The sequence below is a fragment of the Apostichopus japonicus genome, chromosome 15 (assembly GCF_037975245.1).
Source record: "Apostichopus japonicus isolate 1M-3 chromosome 15, ASM3797524v1, whole genome shotgun sequence".
Classification (NCBI taxonomy): domain Eukaryota; kingdom Metazoa; phylum Echinodermata; class Holothuroidea; order Aspidochirotida; family Stichopodidae; genus Apostichopus; species Apostichopus japonicus.
The window spans coordinates 29,216,205-29,235,100 of NC_092575.1; the positions used below are offsets into that span (position 1 = coordinate 29,216,205).

Genomic DNA, 18,896 nt, shown 5'->3' on the forward strand with positions numbered 1-18,896 from the left:
ATCTATGGTCAGGCTCAGGTCCCTATTGACTGCCTAAGAAAGCCTCTGCGTAGGAGTTGGAACATGCACGATATGCACTTTTGCCAATTGTATGCCAGTACCAATTGCTATAAGTACAGTTTTCTTCCAAATACAATTAGGGATTGGAATAGTCTGCCTTCAGACCTCATTCGTAGATCCAGTGGTTCTGTGAATCCTGTCACTCATATCAGTACTCGGGTCAGATTTAACTAGTTACTCTCTTGACGTGTGTGTGGTGAGATATTGTCCCTTTTTGCGGATGTGTCACCGTATCGAAGACGAAGGTCATTCAAGGTTGCTTATGTGCAAAAACTGCCAAATTATGCTACGTTTTGCAACAACTTCTAGTCACAAAGTCTGTCATGGCTGATATATTAGGACAAGTTGTGAATGAAGTACGGGCACGTTTTCCAAAATAACCATGATGTGATATAAGGTCACCAAAGGTCATTTATGGGTCAAAATGTGTTTTTTGGGCAATAACTTGTGAAACTACCATTGACAGGGTTCAACATGGTTGATATTTCTGGACTAGTTGTGAATGGGGTAAAGGATCGTTTCCAAACATAACAGTCATGTGATCCAAGGTCAAAAAAGGTCAATTAGGGGTCAAAAACTAGTATTTTTGTAATAACTTGAGAACCAAATTTCCATCAAGGTTGGGAGTTACGCTATTGTTATCCAATAGTCGACCTGCATTTGGGTGACCTTTGACCTCAGGTTGACCTCCAGTGACCTGTCTTAGCTTCTTTCAAGTTGATTCTTTGAAGTTTCGTGGGCATATTCCAATCTAAATTGTCCATAAGTTGACTCCTCTGCAACCTTATTGTGCGAAGTTATTAGAGATCAAGAACCCTATTGTTTTTGATGAAGGTGTGTATAACCACGTACAGTAGACTGACCTGTGTTATTATCATGCCATAGCGCTATTGTAAAAGCTAGTTCTCGTTATACTAACAAGCAGAAGTCTAGTGCATTGAAGTCATCGAAACCTCAATGCATTTTGCATTCTGGTTGTCATTATTCCTTTCCTTTTCGAAAGAGGAGCAGCGCCTCTACCTCATTGTAGTTGATGTACGCGCCACTGTATTATTTATATTATGGTAATATAACCAAATGAATCTATGATATCGTAACAAATCTCATGACATATATCTATGGTATAGTGGTTCGATTGCATGAGATAAATCTATGATAAACACGGCATGCAGGCTATTATACTTGAAGCTGAAAGACAGCGTGTCATGAAATGAATCTATGGAAATGATGATGAACCTATGACTTTTATTATGTCATTAAATTGGGCCCATATCTATTAATGGTACTGGTGGTAGGTAATCAAATGAATCTAAGATAGCAGACACCTGTCCTTAATAAATCTCTGATAACGAACCCGTATCACTCAATTAATTTCCCGCAACCAATTTGAGATGGACAAGAGGAGTTTTGGTAGGGTTGGCAAGAATTTGAGATGGACGTAAGGGGTGTTGGTGGGGTTGGCAAGAATTTGAGATGGACGTGAGGGGTGTTGGTGGGGTTGGCAAGAACTTGAGATTGACGGTAGGGGTGTTGATGTGGTTGGCAACAATTCCAGGCTCTTGAAGCTTTCCTCCTTAAATTTATACAAAAGGTGTGATTCGTGCGGTTTTGGAGTTCCGTCTTCATATCTTTACATCTTTGCATAAACCCGTATAGCGGCATTGTTGGATTTTTTTTTTACAATCTCGCTAGGAAAATTGGTAACAAAAAAGTTACAATGAACTAGGGAAACAGATGAGTTTCGACGTGTAAAGGTTTATTGAAATCCAGTATGGGCCTACACCAAAGATTCGTACGATGAAAAGTCCCAACCGATACAAGCTGCAAAGGTTAAGTGTAATCCATGTGCATGATCTATGTTGTAGTACAACTGGACGCCATCTGATCTGTTTACGAAAGAAATTGATACCAGTAAAGTCTAAAGGCAGCCAATGGCAACAGCTAACCCCATAAGTAAGCCAACACTGTAATAAATATCTGTAAGCATACGTAGGGTAAAATGTTATATTCTAACATAGTTTTAACTGTAATTAGTAATTTCCATGTTTGCTTATTGAAAATCTCAGTTTATCATTTAATCCAAAATGGAAATCATAGCATTCTGTAATTTGACGAACTTTTAGGAACTTATGCTTTAAATTATAAGTAGTAACATCCCATACTGCGTAAACTATAAACAGTTCAAAACCAATTGACAGTAGTTATTCAGCTTCATCACCCGGGTCGGGTCTCTATGGCACTGAATATGTAGACGACGCGCTTCGTCAACTTTTGTGATAGGTATGATTTGTTTCCTTCCCGCACATCGGCTTAAAGTATCGTTTGAAATATTAACATTTGGATTAAGAGGTTTTTTGTTATTGAATTTGAAGTGCAGCCTACCATTATTTTTGCAAATAGGATTATAATATTTTTGTTTATGTTAGCTTAATGTTATCGGTAGACTTGTTATGCTCGGTGATAGGCTATAATGTACAGATGTAACTTTAATGCATATTGACTATGTCGTTAGTTGTACTTTACGTACCAATGGTCACTTGCACTTTGCAGGCATAAGAACTGATTTCAATCCAACATCTATTTCTACAGATTTGTATCTTTCTTTGATGAGATTTGTTCATATCGAGTGGTAAAGTTAGTTTTGAAGTGCATCTAGCAACTCACGGTATGTTATTCCCTCACTGATTGGTTGGCCCTCTTTAGTCGGCCTGAAAGTGTTGTTGAAGAAGAAGTCAAATTTTTCAAGAGCCTGCTGCATGATTTTTTTCGAGTGTATGTTAAATAACAGATCATTTCCAATCTCATTAAATAATCTCTGTAAAAGGTACTGGCAAAAAGCTTCACACATATTTTAAAATGGCATTTAATGAGTAACTTTAAAGACTGACCAAATATTAAAAAAACTACAGAATTATGTGAAACTTGCCAGTACTTGTTTTCTTTTCAAATTACAGAAATTTGTACAGTGAATGTACACCATATTAGGTAATAATATATTACCTACGGGTGTTTAAATATAACACAATATATTATATTCGCGTACGGTGGCAACTTGTTTAAGTTGATATATTGCCTCGCGTGACATTCTTTCTTTGCAATTCCTATATAAAGGCTTTTAAGATCATTTGATTCGTTTAAAAAAAAATCGTGAATCAGAATAACGTTGATTTTGTTAGTTTTACTTTTTCTCTTTTTACAAATACAAAATAATTCAATACCTTGTCGTTATAGTTTCAGCCGCCAATTGTAAGATCATCATTCCAGCAGCTGGCACTTACGCAGCCACCGCCTCTACCTGTGACATTAAAAAAGGTATTTTAATCAAACTAATGAACAGTTAGATGTATTTTGATGCCCTTGCAATAACCGTTGCCAACTTCATAATATATGCAGGTAACTGATGTCTGACATCTGGTATCACAATAAGAGGAGATATTCACAGGAAAATTGCAATGACATAAACCACATCTAACATCTACACTCACGTTAAACCGCTACAAGCAAACTATATCCTTTAAACAGAATGCATATAAGTACCACCACGGAACACGTTTGGCATATTTAATAGGTTCTTGCGTTTTATAAGTTGAAAGAAAATGATCAATAGTTACTTGCTAACTCTGGAGATATATCGTTGTCCATATCATTAAGGACTCTCTCTTCATGTTCTAGAGAAAATGGAAAGCAAATACAGGTAAGCGAGAGAAATGCCAGGTTTTCACAACGTTGAAAGGTACGGCCAATTGAGTGGAAGGATTTCTTCTACCAACAACGCCCCTTCCCTTCCCTTCCCCGGAAGTGTTAAAATTACAGACCCTAGAAAAGGTTATACTTCAGGTATCTGCAATCAAGTGTTGTTGTATAGGCTATTTTACTACGCTCAAATGTAATTGTGAAGGCTTTTCCACTACACTCACGTGTAATTGTAAAGGATATTTCGCTAGACTCAAATTTAATTGTATGCTATTTCACCAAACTCAATTCTAAAGACTATTCCACTATTCTCAAGTGTAATTTAATAAGAGCTTTTCCAACACCCTCACTTGTATTGTGAAGGTTATTCCACTACACTCACGTGTGATGTGTAAAGGATATTTCACCTACTCAAGTGTAGGCCTAATTGTAAAAGCTGTTCTACTACACTCACGTGAAATTCTAAAGACTCTTTCACGATTCTCAAATGTAATTTTAATGGCTTTCCATTACACGGTCACTTGTATTGTGAAGGCTATTCCACTGCACTCTAATGCAATTTTAAAAGCTTTTCCATTACACTCACGTGCATTGTGAAGTCTGCGCAACCACAACCAAGTTTAACCATGGATGCTATTGCACTACACTCACGTGCATTGTGAAGTCTGTGCCACTAGAACCGAGTTTAACCATGGATGCTATTGCACTACACTCACGTGCATTGTGAAGTCTGTGCCACTACAACCAAGTTTAACAATAGATGCTTTGGCACTACACTCACGTGCATTGTGAAGTCTGTGCCACTAGAACCGAGTTTAACCATGGATGCTATTGCACTACACTCACGTGCATTGTGAAGTCTGTGCCACTAGAACCAAGTTTAACCATGGATGCTATTGCACCACACTCACGTGCATTGTGCAGTCTGTGCCACTACAACCAAGTTTAACCATGGATGCTATTGCACTACACTCACGTGCATTGTGAAGTCTGTGCCACTAGAACCAAGTTTAACCATGGATGCTATTGCACCACACTCACGTGCATTGTGCAGTCTGTGCCACTACAACCAAGTTTAACCATGGATGCTATTGCACTACACTCACGTGCATTGTGAAGTCTGTGCCACTACAACCAAGTGTAATCATGGATGATATTGCACTTCACTCACGTGCATTGTGAAGTCTGTGCCACGTACTACAACCAAGTGTAATCATGAATGCTGTTCCACTACACTCCGAAAACCGCGTGGTCCTTTTTCATTAAAACTGAAATCATTTTCAGATTTACAGTAAAACTCCTTTTTATCAGAAGCCCAGATTTTCCGAAACATCCAATTAGTTCATTAATAATAACTTTAGATGCATACTGTTATTGATGTACTTTATTTACTGCGGTTTCGTGTAACTTACCATTTTCTGTTGTTGCTGCTAGAGCTGCTACTAGAACTACCAAGATTATCGCTATCACCAAACGGGCATTCATCGTGTATAGTTATTGTATTCTAAAACAAATATAAACGAACTTGTTCAGACATATATGTTAAGCGTCTTGCGACAGCGGGAAAACTTCAATGATCATAGTATTAACATTTAAAAAAATAAATATTGCTGTTCTATTCTTAAGTTACTTCGTCCTTCAAATATTACAATTCGTCTTCACATTTCTATCATTATATTATAATTTGCTTAACCCCTAAAGTAAAAGTAACAGGTATTGACTGATGAATACTGTATTAGTTATTGGTGAATACAATCGATATAGCAATCGTTTAGTACAAACCGTAGAGATCAAGGACGGATCAAGGAGTAAGAAAAAAAGAAGGATGTGGGTCTGTATGTGCAAAGCTGACTAAAGCTGTGGGAGGGGAGGGGGTCTGCGGACCCCAGGGAAATTTAGAAAAAGTTAAGACGTGGAATGGTGCCTTCTGACAACTAATTTTAAGTTCTGGAGAAGTGAAAGGAGAAGGGAGTCTTTACATTTACTCGACCAGCACCTGAATACAATTATTACTTACTAAATAATACTTTGATGAATACAATAAATTGAAACATGGGTAGAACCAGGATTTTAAATAGGGTAAACGTGTCACTATGGTCGTTGAAGCTGACTCCTATTTAGATACCTAAATGTTTAACGATATAAAATCACGCGTTGTAAACCAAATAGTACCTATATCTAATATGTTATATCAAATATTTATCATGTTTTAAACTATGTGCCTTTAAAAAAATGAAATCAAAATGATTATGACAAGCGTGGAAATCAACGTCTTTCCAAGCTATTTTGGAAGATGAGTTTCACATAGGCCACTAAGTTGTAAAACTTTACAGGTGCTAGAAAAAAAGTGCCTGGGCAAAGTTAGGTATAGAACGGTACGGCATAATTACGGATATTATCTTTATGCAGTCAATGAAACAGCTCCACACACACGTAGGTCTTGCAGTGAAATGAAACAGAATAAAAAAAAAACAAAACATATAAGACATGTGTTGGTCACTGTTGAAAATGATGGGGCTATTACATTATAAGAAATTAACGAATTTGAAATTGGTCTGACTATTGTAGTAAGCCGTCATCAAGTACAGTGCCGTTATCAAGTAGGCTACAGTCCCGTCATCAAGTACAGTCCCGTCATCAAGTACAGTGCCGTCATCAAGTACAGTGCCGTCATCAAGTACAGTCCCGTCATCAAATACAGTGCCGTTATCAAGTACAGTCCCGTCATCAAGTAGGCTACAGTCCCGTCATCAAGTACAGTCCCGTCATCAAGTACAGTGCCGTCATCAAGTGCAGTCCCGTCATCAAGTACAGTGCCGTCATCAAGTACAGTCCCGTCATCAAGTACAGTGCCGTCATCAATGCAAGTACAGTGCCGCCATCAAGTACAGTGCCGTCATCAAGTACAGTGCCGTCATCAAGTACAGTCCCGTCATCAAGTACATTCCCGTCATCAAGTAGGCTACAGTCCCGTCATCAAGTACAGTGCCGTCATCAAGTACAGTGCCGTCATCAAGTACAGTGCCGTCATCAAGTACAGTGCCGTCATCAAGTACAGTCCCGTCATCAAGGACAGTCCCGTCATCAAGTATAGTCCCGTCGTCGTCGGTCAGTAATGTTGTCTAAACAACAATTACAACATATGTGAAACAACCGGTAGCATCTGCCATAAGGTTCAAATGTCCAACAATATAAATAATTGATTTTCTTTGTTCATTTTCTCGGATAGACGGCCAACATGTCTGGAATACTTGTAATGCACCTGGTTTCACTCATTAGAAATTAAAGGACGAAAGCCTCGAGTTTTGAACAACGAAAATGATGCAATATTGTAAGCAAAGGTTACTGGGTGAGGAAGTCAATACATAATATTTAAGTCCAATTCTTACTGGCACCCTGTACTCCAATCCCTTTGATAGCAAAATAAAAACAGTACACACTTTAAGCTAAAAGCGATTTACTGACAAAACATACACTTTTTGGTTTCGATGATAACCGTAAACTTTGTAGTCACGCAGGGGTGCGTGCACGCGCGCGTGTGTGTGTGTACGTATAAACACGATTTCACCCGAAGGGAAGCTTGGACCAATCTCATATTGGAGTATACGAGTACCATATTGAGCAGAAGAAGCCTATTGTTTTAAGAGGAAGTCACTTGAGGTCACCAGGGGTCAAATTCAATACCTCACGAAGGGAAGCTCGGACCAATCTCAAATTAAGTACACCCCTTGTGACACGTTGAGATAAAGATCCTATTGTTTTTGTTTGAGGTCAAAGGTCACTTGGGATCACTAGGGGTCACATTGTAAAAGCCTTGTAAACAAGATATCTTAAGAAGGGAAGCCTGGACCAATATCATATTTAGTATTTAGTTGTGACACGTTACGTGCAAGAAGCCTATTGTTTGTAATAGAGGTCAACTGTCATTTGGAGTCACCATGGGTCAAAGTGTGGAAACCTTCTTTAAAATCTACCGTATCTCCCACCGACCAGCCTATAAGATAACATGTGCGTTACACCTCATTAAAACTAGGAAAGGCTGTTGGCATTTGGAAATTAGCTTAAGGGCATCCGTAGATATGAATCAAGAAGTCTCGAACAAATCTCTACTGAAGTGTGTCACTAACTGCATACATTGATGTGCGCAAAGGTGCGTAAAGAGACGTACTGTTTTACTGTTTGTAAATGCTTACTATATCAGACCCGTAGCCAGGGGTGTTCGGGGGGGGGGGTTTGTACGAGCCCCCCCCCCGCCCAGACAATTTTTTTTTTCACAATGGAATTTGGCGCTTTCCAGAGCAAATTGTCATTTTTTACACGAAAATGCATATTTAAATATAAAGCTCGTATAATCACTTTTCAACGACAATGGGTGCCACCAGGACCGTGGAGTACAATATTGACCTACACACGCTCAGCTGAAGGCAACACGGAAACATTGATGTAAAGGGACGTCCACACCTGGCGTGTTTGCATACTCTCTTTCGGACATGCTTCTACTGAAGAGACAGTCTAAAATCTCTGTGTTTCCTTGTATTTCAACTTCACAATAGTAGTAATAGAGACACCACAAGCACGATGGTTGCTAAAATCAATCAATTTCACTGTGTATGTGTTTCTGCACCAACAAGTAATCATTTTGCTATATTTCACTTCTTTAACACCACTTCTATCTAGATTTAAGTTATCTATTCCATATGGGCCAATAGTTGAGTCTCAGTGATTGGCTAATTGATTTTTAAAGCGCCGCAAAATATTCACAGCGCCGTAAAAGTTAAAACTTTCCCGACTCCAGTTTCACGGCGCAGCGTCTGGTGTGGACGTCCCTCTACTCCAAACGTCCCACATTCTACATTCACGACCACTGACATACAGTGCTAATATAGAGACGTCCAGGCACACCAGACGCCGCGCCGCGCTGCGCTGCGACTGAACTTTGCAGCGCTGCAAAGTTCGGCGCGGCGCTGCGAGGGATGTCCACACCGAACGCCGCGCTGCGCCACGCCGTGATTCCAAGCTTCGAAACATGGCCAATCGAGATACTCGACCCTACAGCAAATAGATTGCTCAATTTCGATGTAAAAATTGCACAAACTCCTTGCTCGGGCGCCCTCGAGTTTTGACTCCATGAAATTGCCGAACTCCAGTGGCTGCGATGAAAAAGTGGGGGGTTGAAGGTATGTTCAGCCCCCAAAATTTGTCAAGTGTTCCAAGAAGCGGGAGAGTTTCGAAATGGGGGCCGAACTTCTTCTTGCTTGTAACACTCGGGAAGTGCCGTTTCCGGCCATCTGGGGGGGGGGGGGTTCGAAAAGCTGAAAAAGTTCCGCACCAACCAATGGTGGCGCTCCGCTTAGATAGTCCTACCGCGCATGACGACCCCCTCCCCCTCCCCCCAGGTTAAAGCTGGTTACGGGCCTGCTATATTATGCTTACATCTTTGCTTCCATGTTTTAAGTGTTCCTTCGTATTTCGCACTTGTCGAGATTAAGTGCCAAGTTTAAGGTTTAAACTGATTTTTATCAATGATCAATCTCAATGCGAAATAATTGTGTGAAATGGTTCGCTATCTACACGTGCATTATGTACTGGAAATTTTCATGTGCGGAGATTGTTCACAAACTTCACGAAGCATTAATAAACATGCAGCGAGAAGACCATTTAAAATCTAAAATAACAATATCGGCGAGGTTAGACGCAGGCAACGCCTACACAGTTGAGTAAAGTACTAGCTGGTGCCAGGTAATACACATGTGGACATCCTTATCTGAAATTTAGATATAAAAGCATTATATGTTATATATTTATATAATAAAAAAACTTAAACAAGTTTTAACCACTTTATTCCGAACTTCGCGATATCTAAATTGTATAAGTTAATGACACAAGTCCCCTTTAGAGTTGATCTGCAGTAAACGATTATCTGTCATTTTTGGTAAAACATTTTCGACGACAAAGCATGGAATTGCCGGGTTGGTAACAACGGTTGCAAAAAAATTGGGTTCGTTAAAACTTGAAGAATATACCAATATACCAATACCAAAACACTTGGGGTATCCAAACATCTCCTGAATTATGTCTTAATGCATTTCCTATAAGCCATTAGTCGCAATTCTAAGGAAAAAAGGAGTATTGAGAAAAATTTTCTGTTTTCGCTGCTATGACTTTTGCACACACTTTCACTCAGCACCAGTCGCAGTGAAAGATAGATGCTCTTTCAACCTTAGATTTTCATTGCGTTACAGATCGCTTTGGTTTAGGGAGTGTAATGTAGTATTAGTGAGATATTTTCGCCCACTAATCTGCAGCTAAAAGACAAGATAAATCATTGGGAAAATGTACGAAGTCGCGCTAATCGAGAAGCGGTTCAAAGTAGCAGTGAGGTACTGTGGCTTAGGACTTGTGGCGCAAACGATTTACCGAAATATCACTGCGACCGCCCATGTCAGCATGTTCATTACACAAATATAAACAAATCAGTTTAAACATGCGACCCTATCAAGATTTTAACGCAGTCCTATACTCGTATCATCCACTGTTTACAATTCCACGGAGGAAACGTCTGAAAACACCTGTTGCAACGGAGGAAATGAACAAGCCTATAGGCCTAACGGTCGTAAACAAAAAAGAGAGATTTGATTGGCGCATGATCTGTGGGAGGGGCTTGCAAATTTTGAATGAAGTTTGTGGAATCTACAGACTCGTTAACAAACCTGGCGAATTTTATTCAGCTCAAAATTATTAACGACAGATAACTCAATGAAAATAATGAATATTGATATGAAAAATGCATAGGACGGAACGTTGAGTGCAGTAAGCTGGAAAGGTCGAAGTTTACATTTGGCAAACACGTACTGATGCTTTAAAAATGTATTGGCATTTCCTGTTAACAAATTCACAACAACTTACAACAAGAGCCCAAGGGCACTGTGGTTCCTTGCTTGGGGTATATGACAATACACATCATATTATCAAGCAAGATTGGGCTGAAATAGTCCAAGTCATTGTCCTACATGTTCCCATAAAGTAACCAACACTATAGCCAACACTTTTGTGATCACCGTAAATGTGATCAGATTTTATATCAAAAGGCACTTTTGAGATCTAAATGTGGCGTCGAAAATGTAAGAAATATAAGAGACCTACAAGCGTGTCAACAGATATGATAACAATGGTGACCTCAGATGACATGACCTTGAAGTTTCAAATTGTTCCACCACCCCATTCACAACTTGTCCCAAAATATCAACCATGTCACACCTTGGCATTGAGATTAAATTGCATTAAATGTCAAAAAATTAACTTTTGAACTTGTATGTAACTTTACACACAAAGGTCACCCGGAGGTCAACCAATTGACATTTTTGATCGGTGAGACCTAAATAGAGCATGACTGTAAAAATTCAAACATTTTTTCTTTGCCCATTTTCTCCCCCCATAATACTACTTTTTTAACATTAGCTGACCTTTGGTGACCTTGGATCACATGACCGTTAAGTTTGAAAATATTCCCCTATACCATTTGCAACTTGTCCAAACAAATCAACCTTGTCACACCTTGGCACTGGGAGTTATTGCATTAAATGTGTGAAAATTAACTTTGACCTCAAATAACTTCGCACACGAAGGTCACACGGGGGACAACCCATTGACATTTATGATCAGAAGGTACCTTTAACATCTGAAAATAGCATCGAAACTGTAAAAATCCACAAAACACGAAAAGGTCACCAGAGGTCAAATTGAGGTCAAGGGTCACCCAGATGCGGGTCAACAATTGGATTACATTGGAGCAACTCCCAACCCTAACGGACAATTTGTTCTTAAGTTGTCGCAAAAATACTAGTTTTTTATCATTAATTGACCTTTGGTGACCTTGTATCACATGACCGTTAAGTTTGAAAATATTCCCCTATACCATTTGCAACTACTCCAAAAATATCAACCTTGTCACACCTTGGAACTGGGAGTTATTGCATTAAATGTATGAAAATTAACTTTGACCTCATATAACTTCCCACACCAAGGTCACACAGGGGTCAACCTATTGACATTTATGATCAGAAGGTACCTTTGACATCTGAAAATAGCATCGAAACTGTAAAAAATCCACAAAACACGAAAAGGTCACCAGAGGTCAAATTGAGGTCAAGGGTCACCCAGATGCGGGTCGACAATTGGACTTCATTGAAGCAACTCCCAACTCTAACGGACAATTTGTTCTCAAGTTATCGCAAAAACCCTAGTTTTTTATCATTAATTGACCTTTGGTGACCTTGTATCACATGACCGTTCAGTTTGAAAATATCCCTCTATACCATTTGCAACTACTCCAAAAATATCAACCTTGTCACACCTTGGAACTGGGAGTTATTGCATTAAATGTCTGAAAATTAACTTTGACCTCATATAACTTCCCACACCAAGGTCACACAGGGGTCAACCTATTGACATTTATGATCAGAAGGTACCTTTGACATCTGAAAATAGCATCGAAACTGTAAAAAATCCACAAAACACGAAAAGGTCACCAGAGGTCAAATTGAGGTCAAGGGTCACCCAGGTGCGGGTCGACGATTGGACTTCATTGAAGCAACTCCCAACTCTAACGGACAATTTGTTCTCAAGTTATCGCAAAAACCCTAGTTTTTTATCATTAATTGACCTTTGGTGACCTTGTATCACATAACCGTTCAGTTTGAAAATATCCCTCTATACCATTTGCAACTACTCCAAAAATATCAACCTTGTCACACCTTGGAACTGGGAGTTATTGCATTAAATGTATGAAAATTAACTTTGACCTCATATAACTTCCCACACCAAGGTCACACAGGGGTCAACCTATTGACATTTATGATCAGAAGGTACCTTTGACATCTGAAAATAGCATCGAAACTGTAAAAAATCCACAAAACACGAAAAGGTCACCAGAGGTCAAATTGAGGTCAAGGGTCACCCAGATGCGGGTCGACAATTGGACTTCATTGAAGCAACTCCCAACTCTAACGGACAATTTGTTCTCAAGTTATCGCAAAAATACTAGTTTTTTATCATTAATTGACCTTTGGTGACCTTGTATCACATAACCGTTCAGTTTGAAAATATCCCTCTATACCATTTGCAACTACTCCAAAAATATCAACCTTGTCACACCTTGGAACTGGGAGTTATTGCATTAAATGTCTGAAAATTAACTTTGACCTCATATAACTTCCCACACCAAGGTCACACAGGGGTCAACCTATTGACATTTATGATCAGAAGGTACCTTTGACATCTGAAAATAGCATCGAAACTGTAAAAAATCCACAAAACACGAAAAGGTCACCAGAGGTCAAATTGAGGTCAAGGGTCACCCAGATGCGGGTCGACAATTGGACTTCATTGAAACAACTCCCAACCCTAACGGACAATTTGTTCTCAAGTTATCGCAAAAATACTAGTTTTTTATCATTAATTGACCTTTGGTGACCTTGTATCACATAACCGTTAAGTTTGAAAATATCCCTCTATACCATTTGCAACTACTCCAAAAATATCAACCTTGTCACACCTTGGAACTGGGAGTTATTGCATTAAATGTCTGAAAATTAACTTTGACCTCATATAACTTCCCACACCAAGGTCACACAGGGGTCAACCTATTGACATTTATGATCAGAAGGTACCTTTGACATCTGAAAATAGCATCGAAACTGTAAAAAATCCACAAAACACGAAAAGGTCACCAGAGGTCAAATTGAGGTCAAGGGTCACCCAGATGCGGGTCGACAATTGGACTTCATTGAAACAACTCCCAACCCTAACGGACAATTTGTTCTCAAGTTATCGCAAAAATACTAGTTTTTTATCATTAATTGACCTTTGGTGACCTTGTATCACATGACCGTTAAGTTTGAAAATATTCCCCTATACCATTTGCAACTACTCCAAAAATATCAACCTTGTCACACCTTGGAACTGGGAGTTATTGCATTAAATGTATGAAAATTAACTTTGACCTCATATAACTTCCCACACCAAGGTCACACAGGGGTCAACCTATTGACATTTATGATCAGAAGGTACCTTTGACATCTGAAAATAGCATCGAAACTGTAAAAAATCCACAAAACACGAAAAGGTCACCAGAGGTCAAATTGAGGTCAAGGGTCACCCAGATGCGGGTCGACAATTGGACTTCATTGAAGCAACTCCCAACTCTAACGGACAATTTGTTCTCAAGTTATCGCAAAAATACTAGTTTTTTATCATTAATTGACCTTTGGTGACCTTGTATCACATAACCGTTCAGTTTGAAAATATCCCTCTATACCATTTGCAACTACTCCAAAAATATCAACCTTGTCACACCTTGGAACTGGGAGTTATTGCATTAAATGTCTGAAAATTAACTTTGACCTCATATAACTTCCCACACCAAGGTCACACAGGGGTCAACCTATTGACATTTATGATCAGAAGGTACCTTTGACATCTGAAAATAGCATCGAAACTGTAAAAAATCCACAAAACACGAAAAGGTCACCAGAGGTCAAATTGAGGTCAAGGGTCACCCAGATGCGGGTCGACAATTGGACTTCATTGAAACAACTCCCAACCCTAACGGACAATTTGTTCTCAAGTTATCGCAAAAATACTAGTTTTTTATCATTAATTGACCTTTGGTGACCTTGTATCACATAACCGTTAAGTTTGAAAATATCCCTCTATACCATTTGCAACTACTCCAAAAATATCAACCTTGTCACACCTTGGAACTGGGAGTTATTGCATTAAATGTCTGAAAATTAACTTTGACCTCATATAACTTCCCACACCAAGGTCACACAGGGGTCAACCTATTGACATTTATGATCAGAAGGTACCTTTGACATCTGAAAATAGCATCGAAACTGTAAAAAATCCACAAAACACGAAAAGGTCACCAGAGGTCAAATTGAGGTCAAGGGTCACCAAGATGCGGGTCGACAATTGGACTTCATTGAAACAACTCCCAACCCTAACGGACAATTTGTTCTCAAGTTATCGCAAAAATACTAGTTTTTTATCATTAATTGACCTTTGGTGACCTTGTATCACATGACCGTTAAGTTTGAAAATATTCCCCTATACCATTTGCAACTACTCCAAAAATATCAACCTTGTCACACCTTGGAACTGGGAGTTATTGCATTAAATGTATGAAAATTAACTTTGACCTCATATAACTTCCCACACGAAGGTCACACAGGGGTCAACCTATTGACATTTATGATCAGAAGGTACCTTTGACATCTGAAAATAGCATCGAAACTGTAAAAAATCCACAAAACACGAAAAGGTCACCAGAGGTCAAATTGAGGTCAAGGGTCACCCAGATGCGGGTCGACAATTGGATTACATTGAAGCAACTCCCAACCCTAACGGACAATTTGTTCTCAAGTTATCGCAAAAAATACTAGTTTTTTATCAATAATTGACCTTTGGTGACCTCGGATCACATGACCGGTAAGTTTGAAAATATTCCCCTATACCATTTGCAACTTGTCCAAAAATATCAACCATGTCACACCTTGGAACTGGGAGTTGTTGCATTAAATGTGTGAAAATTAACTTTGACCTCGTATAACTTCGCACACGAAGGTCACACGGGTGTCAACCAATTGACATTTTTGATCGGAAGGTACCTTTGATATCCAAATCTAGCATCAAAACCAAACATTTTCTTTTTTGCTCGTTTCCTCCCAAAATAAGCACATTTTTTCTAATGTGACCTTTGACCTTTTGACCTTGGTTTCAGATGTAGTTTAATCTCCTGATTCCAAAAAACAAAACGAAAAGTCTGTACAACCATCCTAACTCCGACCGAAAAACTTTGACCCCATATAACTTCGCACATAAAGGTCGCACGGGGTCAACCTATTGACATTTATGATCAGAAGGTACCTTTGACATCTGAAAATAGCATCGAAACTGTAAAAATCCCAAAAACACGAAAAGGTCACCAGAGGTCAAATTGAGGTCAAGGGTCACCCAGATGCGGGTCGACAATTGGATCACATTGAGGCAACTCCCAACCCTAACAGACATTTTGTTCTCAAGTTATCGCAAAAATACTAGTTTTTTATCATTAATTGACCTTTGGTGACCTCGGATCACATGACCGTTATGTTTGAAAATGCTCCCCTAACCAGTTCACAACTTGTCCCAAAATATCAATCTTGTCGCACGTTGGCACTGGGAGTTATTGCAGTTTTAATATTTTCGGTTTTTGGACCATAACTGACCTTTGGCGACCTTTGTGGGCACCAGAAACAATAGGGCACACCTTCTCCATATGGCGGATCTATAGTCCAAGTTTGGCCTCAATCCAACATTCCCTTATTGAGATAGAGCGTACCCAAGCAAGTGTCACAGACACACACACGCACATACACACATACATACATACATACATACACACACACGCCAACCTGACTGCATAGGTTGGCACTGGGAGTTATTGCATTAAATGCTCGAAATTAACTTGTGTCAAATTACTGAAAAAAGACAAATACTCAGATATCTCAAATACATGGATATTGTTTATTTTTTTCAAATACTAGATATAAACTGTACTGTTGTTATATAAAATATATGAACTTAAACTACGCAACTATTAACAACTATATATAAAAGGAAAGAGACCATGTAGTGTTGATTGAGGTTTAATGGCAGTAAATGATTATGACTATTTGTTTTAAAATAAATATTGTTGTAATGTAAGCCCCACCACTACCCGCCTGCTATCCATCCCCTCATTTCTTCCATGAACCATAAAAAGCTTGATATATTGTATTAACATATACTGCTTTCCTAACTAAACTTGGTTTTGGACAATTCTGCCAAAAAATGTAGACCAGAAATGAATAAATTATTAGGAACACTTAAAATCTTAAAATCAAGAAATACAGAGTACTTTTATGTTGAACATCGTTGTCAAAACTGCAGGGTCTTTACACCTTGGTTTGAGGTAGAGCTGGATGAAGACATAGAGCTAGCTGAAGTGCTGGCAGATGGTATAGTTTTTGTGATTTTGGTTATTGTGGTTGTTTGTATTCTTCACATCCTTCAGTCTGGAGCTTGTCCTCTATGGTGGCTTCTTCAAGAAAGCTGTGCGTTTTATCGGTTGGGAGGGTCAGCTATTGTAACTAATCTTTATTAAGTATGGTGAATTGTATTCTTTTTGGTCCATTTCTACGCTCACGTTTACTGAAGTTATGAGCCTAGTTTATGGCCCATGAATCTGCAATGAAAAGATTGTAGAAACAAATATTAACATGTTAATTCATTTGAATACCTGCAGTCTCTGAAAAAATAATGAGAAGTTAATGACCTTTTGTGTTTTCCATTGAATGCTCTTTTAGGTTTTCTGTAACTACGAAAAACTGGTTTCATGACAATATACCCACATCAATTATTATAATTCCTGATTATAATGTTATTCGTAAAGATAGGACTGGCAACGGGGTGGGCAGCTGGCCTCTATAACAAGGAGGGGGTATTTTTAAATCTGCCATGACATTAGTTGCCTATTGCCTATATGTAGAACAATTCAGGTTTCTTACGCTTGTGCAGTGTCACAGTGGGCAAGGCGTTAGACTATGGATCATTTTGGTCTGGGTGGCAGAGGTTCGAATGCACTTTCTTTGTTTACACCAAACTACAGATGCATTGTTATTTATAACTAATTTAATGTGCAAATTCAAAACACATATTTCATCTCTTTTAATTTTTGGGCGATTCGGCTGAAAAATTGTTTCATTTTGTACACACAAACTGGGTTTACCTCTAAGTTAGGGTATATCTGAAATTGATGGCTCTGTTCATCACCCTCACTTTAATATACCTGGTGAGAGGCTTGTGAGAAGAGGTGTATAATTTGCACTATAATTAGTGCTGCATTGATTCACTGACATATACAACAATCAAAAAGCCCTTTGTATTCCATGTGTGACCGACAAATGTCTAACTCTTCAAGTTTGCTTTGAGTACTGGAGAAGTTATATGTTGTAAATATGATTGTCATTGATATGCACGGACTTGGATATTTGAAAGTTAACTTTCTGTTGCTTGCAAGTGAAGAATTGTTTGTGTCGCTACAAAATGCAGACAGTAATGAAACGTGATACCTTGTTGTCTTTAGCTTGATGTTGTTCTGGATTGTTAAATTTTGGTTCAAATTTGCAAGGTTAATCAAATTTGGTTGCAGTTTCATCAATTTTGTTCCATTTTTTAAAGAAATTAAAAATATTGTTCAAGTTTTTTCAATTGTTGTTAAAATTGTCAAAGTTATTCGAAGTGGTTAAATTTTTGTTCACGATTTGCTCAACCTTGTTCAAATTTTGGTCAAGGTTTGTTCAACTTTGTTCAAGTATTATTCAAATTTGGTTAAAGTTTATTCAAATTTCGCTCACAGTTATTCAAATTTGGTTCAAGTTTTGGTAAGATTTCTTCAAATTTGGTTAAAGTTTATTCAAATTTCGCTCACAGTTATTCAAATTTGGTTCAAGTTTGTTCAAGTTTTGGTAAGATTTGTTCAAATTGTGTTCAAGTTTGTTCATGATTGTTTAAATTTTGTTCTGGTTTTTTAAATACTTGATCAAATGTGGTTTCAGTTTGATCAATTTTGTTCCATTTTTTTTAAGAAATATCATCAATATGTTCCACTTCTTAAAGAAATATAAAAGTTTCTTCAAGTTACTTCAAAATTGGGTTCAAACTTGAGCACATAAGACATATGGTACACATATTTTGGTTTAACTTGTTGTGTTTTCATGGCAGTTTTGCAGAGAAATCCATGTTGCTTTGTGATCACTGTAATAGCTCTCAAGGACTCCACTACCAATTGTTTTACTTGTAGGAATATTTGTGTAGATATGATCTAAGCATGAGTTATAATCTGTTGTAGGAGTGAGTATGATTTGTTGGTATTTGAATGTTCTTGTGAATAAAGAGAGAAGGCTGTTTTTCTCTGGCGTGTTTTGGAGTACATCAACATTGAAATCACCAATAATCAATGTTTGTTGTGAATGATCTATGTGACTTAGAAAGTTACTCAATGCATCATGGAATTGTTGCATGGGAACCATTTTAGACCTGTAAATTAGTGCAATTTGAAT

At 38.3% G+C, this 18,896-nt stretch overlaps 2 long non-coding RNA genes across 5 annotated transcripts in view; both read right to left on the reverse strand.

Annotated features, from left to right (window-relative positions):
* Positions 1-460: 460 nt before the first annotated feature.
* LOC139981115 (uncharacterized) lies at positions 461-5,262 on the reverse strand. 2 transcript variants are annotated; one of them, XR_011797780.1, is made up of 5 exons: positions 5,166-5,262; positions 3,672-3,728; positions 3,279-3,355; positions 876-1,946; positions 461-843 (listed from the first exon to the last, which is right to left on the reverse strand). It is a non-coding gene; the product is annotated as an uncharacterized lncRNA (long non-coding RNA). The 2 variants fall into 2 exon arrangements; XR_011797781.1 differs by lacking the exons at positions 461-843; positions 876-1,946 and adding an exon at positions 2,730-2,768.
* Positions 5,263-16,227: 10,965 nt separating this feature from the next.
* LOC139981654 (uncharacterized) overlaps positions 16,228-18,896 on the reverse strand; it is a 41,320-nt gene continuing 38,651 nt past the window's right edge. The window contains exon 7 of one of the 3 annotated variants that reach the window (XR_011797905.1): positions 16,228-17,020. This is a non-coding gene — a long non-coding RNA (uncharacterized lncRNA). The remainder of the gene's footprint in view (positions 17,021-18,896) is intronic. The other 2 variants (XR_011797904.1, XR_011797903.1) reach the window with 2 other exon arrangements.